At 33.7% G+C, this 6,000-nt stretch overlaps 1 long non-coding RNA gene across 1 annotated transcript; it reads right to left on the bottom strand.

Annotated features, from left to right (window-relative positions):
• Positions 1-2,655: 2,655 nt before the first annotated feature.
• LOC145070351 (uncharacterized) lies at positions 2,656-3,887 on the bottom strand. The gene is made up of 3 exons (XR_013689915.1): positions 3,694-3,887; positions 3,535-3,602; positions 2,656-3,314 (listed from the first exon to the last, which is right to left on the bottom strand). It is a non-coding gene; the product is annotated as an uncharacterized LOC145070351 (long non-coding RNA).
• Positions 3,888-6,000: the final 2,113 nt, after the last annotated feature.

Below are 6,000 nucleotides of genomic sequence, written 5' to 3'. Positions count from 1 at the left end.
GCCCCGCCCACACTCGACTACTATGAGATACGGGCCCCGCCCACACTCACTAGTCATGAAAATACATACAAGCTCTAAACAAACAACAAGTATCACTAGGTATCTATGAGATACGGGCCCCTCCCACACTCAGCTACTATGAGATACGGGCCCCGCCCATGCTCAGTTACTAACATATCACACATATACGGGTCGGCCTTGGTGCCTTAGACTCGTTCCTACTAGAAGATGACTCACCTCACACTGCTAAAGTCCTACTGACAAAACCCTAACTGCTGGATGACAGATTCCCGAATTTGTCAACATCAAAATAACACTCTATTAATAATTGGGTTCCACTACATATCCATAATTAGATACTTTGAATAATTGTTACATTACCCTAAGCTTGACCTATTAAGGCCTAAGGCCCAATCCATAGGCCCAAAGTCAACTAGGAATCAAAGCCCAACATCTCATAATCATCAAGGACCCGACTATGGCCCATCGATGGCCCAATTTTCCAAATTGGGCCCAAACTCCTCATGTGGGCCTTACCCTAAGTCCATTAGATTATTCTAGTCCATTTGCTTGCTCTTGGATGGTCTATTATTATCCCAATCACCAAGGACCAATAGGAAGGCCCAACTCAAAGTCCAAGTGAAATTAGGGTTTCACATAAAATGGCAATTAGGGTTAAGTGTTTCTTTCTTAACTCTTTAAGGACTTAATCCATTAAGTCCTTTACTAGATAAATGATATGGAATAATTTGGGCTTAATACACAATCCAATCCCAATGCCCCAAAGGTGGGTCCCAATAAGTTCAAGGCCCAAATACTCAAAATTAGGGTTTTCCATCCAAACATGGCCCAATAGGCCCAAAACTAATCATTAAGTCCATTACCTTACGGTGGTGGTTATGGTTCGTTTCATTACATCTTTTACTAATTACAATTACAAGCTTTTAAATCCACAAATAAACACACACTCTAACTACTCTTACATACACACACACACAACCACCCTAGTGGTGGCCGACGGTGACTTGTGGCGGTGACTTTCTTGATCTATCCGGCCAACAAACCCAATCATACATCACTGAAATAACACACACCCACCTCTAAGCTCGGAAAAGTAACACAGCCACCACCTGGTGGTGCTCGACAGTAACAACGATGGTCTTGGGGTGGTAGTGGCGTTTGGCAGCAACTCCCGGCAACAACCACCATGGTTGGCTGCCATGGTGGTCTTCAAGCGTTTCCAACCACCCTTTCACCCACACACTCCCATGGTGACGACGGAACACACACAAACATCACATCCTTGGCTGAAAAACAGAAACACACGTGAAATACACACATCACTGCCATCCTACGGTGGTTTGCGGCGACCGAAAAGAATATCAACAAAAAGGTGATAGCCATTAGGGCGGAGATGACGGCAGTCATGAGAGAAATGACAGAGGAACTAAAGAGGGAAAGGTTGTCATTACCGGAGAAGATAGAGATATGACAACCCCGACGTCGGCCTCGTCTCCAGCACTCGCCGGCAGCAAACAGCAGCAACGGACTCCGACGTTATTCTGTTCATTCACAACCCATGCTCCAGTCTCGGTGGTCCTCCAAGCCACACACAGTGTCCCGGTGGTAAGCGGCGACTCGATCAGATCGGAAAAACGAGGGGAAGGGGGGAAAGGGGCGACCGACTTCACACATGGCATCTGAACCTTGAGATAGGGTTAGGGTTCTCATATAGCTTATATACCTGGTGCCATAAAACATATCCCCATATTAACATAATCAATCCCTCCTTCCTTCTTTTCTTTCAAAATAAGTCCATAAGTTACCTTTTTAACCCCAGCCATTTAAAATCTCTTCAATTGAAGTCCTAATATTTACCGAATATACCCTTGCTTCTAAAATTCTTCTCAAACTAACTCTGTAATTTACTGACAACCCTTCATTATTAAAATTCTTCACAAATTAATCCGGGAATTACATTTATTAATTTATTTAAATAAACGGGGCGTTACATGATACCCTCATTTCTCATCCTCCATTACTCGACATTAACATGGAATTTGAATGTGATCGTTGAAAAAAATAGAAGTAAAGTGTTGTAATTGACATTAAAATGAAAGTTGAATGGTAGAATTGAAAAAAAAAAATAAAAGTAAAATGCTACAATCTCTCATGACTGAAAGTTGAATACTATAATTAAAAAATAAGAAAGTAAAATGTAATAATTGAGAATAACATGAAAGTTGATTGTTAAAATTGAGAAAATATTGAAATTAAACCACTATAGCAACATTAAAATGAAACTTTAACATTATAATCAACATTAAAATGAAAGTTGAATGCTATTCTTGGAATAATATAAAAAGTTAAACATTATAAATAATGCTAATATTAAAAAAAAATTGTTAAAGAAATTATTTTTTGTTTTTACAACAAACACACAAACAAACACACACACATAGTGAAAAACTACCAAATTATAGCTTTGTACTTTCAAAGTACAATGCTATACTAAGAACAAAGAATTTTAAAAAATTATATAAAAAAAGAATAAGAAATGAAAATGATACAACGATTAGGATAAAGATATAATAATTAAAACACCACCTAATTATAGTGTTGCTTCTGTATTCTAAAGAACATCAAGATATTGGATTTTAATGGGTAAATATGAATAAAAAATAGAAATTTTAATACAAAATAACATACGCCACTTTCATGAAAATGAATACATATAGAGCAATAGATGAAAATTTGATAATTTACTACACTTCTCTACTGCATGAATTCAGAAGCTACGTGACTGAATTTTGGACAGTACATAATAGCCAAATCAAAAATATTCAGTACGAAACAAACTTATAAAATAAAGTATAAACAATATATAAAATATAGTACAAAACGCTATAAAATATATTAAATATATCAAAATGGCTAAATACATAACTAAGTAAATCATGAGTAACCCAAGGAAGGTTAAATATCAAAAAAAGTAAATCATGAGTAACCCAAAGGAAGGTTAAATATCAAAACTTGCATATCTTACCTTTTGGACATGATGATATTGTTTATTCTCGTCAAGAAAGAGAACCAACTGTAAAAAAAAATGAATTAATGATTTCAATAGAAATAATCATGTTTCAATTAGGTTTTCATACTGGATAAAATTACCAACTCCAACCCCAGAAAAGGGGATAAATTTAACTTAACACTTGCTTTCTGTATCATGGTGAAAGACATTTTTCTGGAGTTTTAGGACCTTGTACTTCTAGAAGAGGGATATCCAATACTTCATATTACAAAATGTTTAAAATCTGAAATAAAATAGAAAAGAAAAATGTTTCAATTGATTCATATTACAAAATGTTTAAAATCTAAAACAAAGTAAAATAGAAAAATGTTTTCAATTGATTTATACATTAGTAAGTAAGAGGTCAAAACAATGAATAATGTCAAATAATGTCAACACTTGATAAAAGAAACGAAGAAATTGGAATAATTATATAAGAAAGATTGCAATTGAGAAATAGATACCTGATTACCTTGAAAGTTAGTTTCTTGTCAAGTGTCAACGCATATCAAGATAGCGGTTCTCACAGTACCTAAAGAAGAAATAAATACACTAATTGAAACATACATACAAATACAAATTTTGTGGAACTCTAAAACTAAAAATCCAATTGATTTTCTTACAGTCGAAGAGGCTATAGATTAGTCCAGTAGGAGATTCAAAGAAATCAGTAAAGAAGAGATGTTAGAGCTCGACTTGTAGTAATATAATGTAGATCGGTTATCAAAGAAAAAAAGTAAAGGGATATTGTGTCAAATGGTGGTGAAAGAAAGATGATGACATAATTAGTTGTGGTGAATGGATTAGAGTTGGAAGAAAGAGAAGGGGACCCGATGATGGTGGGGGACAGATTAGGGTTTTAGTAAGAGAGATAGGATATAAGAATCTCTTACGACTGATTTGGTGGCTAATTGTTCGGCTTCAACATGGAAAGTTTTAAAATATTACAGAGATTTTGTCAAAGAAGAATAGTTTTTCTAATTTAAATTCCTCAATTGTAGGAACAAAAGAAATGGAATCCAAGTTATTAACTGATAATATCCAATCCTTAATTTGATTCCTAATTTTTAGGAACGCAATAAATAAAGATGAAGGATATAAGCGGGAAAAACAGTCAAAGGTATTTGGCGGTAATGACAAGTGGCATAGTTATGGTTTAATAGAATGTCGTGTAGTGTTTAAGGGAGGTTTTTATTAAGCAAAATATGTGTAAGACCTGTGTATTATACGAGTTGATTAAAAAAGATTAAATATCAAAGTGTAAACATTAAGTATTTTTTAAAATAAAATTGTGAAATAAGGAAAGAAAAAAGTTTATTACTATCACATTTATTACACTTAATACTTTACATATATAAATATAAGTATTATGTGACTTTTTAATTTTAAAAATTAAAAAAGCAGGAAATTGACATGTAGATATTATTTATTTTAAACATATCACAAAATGATAAGTGTCAAAACTCATGAGAGATTAACATGTGGTAAAATTGATCTTCATTTATTATAGTAGATGGAGATTTAAAATTCCTAAAAAACCGAATAAAGAAAAACACCAATAACTCTTACGCCTTGTTCCCCCGTTATATTTAAGGAGGAAAATGGGAGGATACGGATGGAAAGTCAACGGTGTCGAAAGAAAATTGTGTTCCCGAGTTTCATTAATGGAAGGAAAGTGAGGGGATGGAAAAGATTTTGAAGTCATATTTTCCTTCCAAATTGGGCGGATTTGGGAAGAAAGTGAGGGCAAGGAAAATTTTAAGTTTTATTTTCTTTTCCTCCTAACTCGGGAATACAAAACTTAAAATTTCATTTCATTTCATTCAAACTTGGGAATACGGAATAATGAATATCTTCCTTCCCTTCCCTTTCTTTCTGTCAAAATTTCTCCTCCCTTTTTTTTATTGAATTTATAAATAAAAAACTCGGGAACAAAGCGTTAGTCATTATGGTTTCAAAAATATGTTTTATTCGTCTCTAGTCCATGTAAAATGCTTTTTATACCCTTTTTATTATCTTTTATTTTTTTCGAATTATAAATTATATCAATATTAAACTACAAAGGCCCATACCACCCAACATATTTACGTCATCTTCGCCACCACTACCACCACCACAATAAAACATTATGCCAAATATGAAAAATCACCGAAATCTAACTATTTTCAAGAGAATTAATCAATTTAGCACTTTCTCAACTTCAATGGTGTCTTTTTTTTTAAGAGACCTCAACTTAAATAGCATCTAAGATACCATGTCCTTGATGTGTAATGATTTAAACAAAATCATTGACTTTGACGGTTTTTGATTCTTTACTTAAAAATGCAAATGACTTTGTCATTTCATTAATTTGCAAATCACTTTCACCACTAGAGATTGGGCCGCACTTAAGGCGGTCTTCAAAACTAGTTGTCACATTAGATGTGATTAATTTAACCCTTATCTATGAGAGATCCATGGATCATTGCAAGAAACATAAATTATATTTTAGAAAAATTGAAGAGACTATACTCATATGTCATGTTAAAATAAAACATGAATAAGCGTTAATACCCACGTGTTCTTGAAACAAAAGCTTTAGCATGTTCCGTTGAAAAACCAAGTAGAGATGCCAACTCTGCAACATCATATGGTCATTTTAGTTCAATTAAGCAAAAAAAAATCCATAACAAAATATTTATGCATTTTTTACCTATGGAATTATTACCCAAAATCCCACTACTCATTGTCAGATCTTTATATTTCAAATCCTATTGTTCAACCACCATCTTCTTATATATTGACATAATTTTGGTATATTTTTTACTTTTGGATTAACAGTCATAGAGAAGAACACAACAACACCAAAAAGGAAGAAGATGAGGGCGAGAGGAGTGTCGATGAAGATGAGGGGAGGGAGGCGGTGGAGATGGAAAATAGAAATTTGGTTT

This window comes from Lactuca serriola, chromosome 8 (genome assembly GCF_051521515.1).
Source record: "Lactuca serriola cultivar US96UC23 chromosome 8, Lser_US96UC23_V15, whole genome shotgun sequence".
NCBI classification, from domain to species: domain Eukaryota; kingdom Viridiplantae; phylum Streptophyta; class Magnoliopsida; order Asterales; family Asteraceae; genus Lactuca; species Lactuca serriola.
This window is presented reverse-complemented; position numbering and strand designations above follow the sequence as displayed.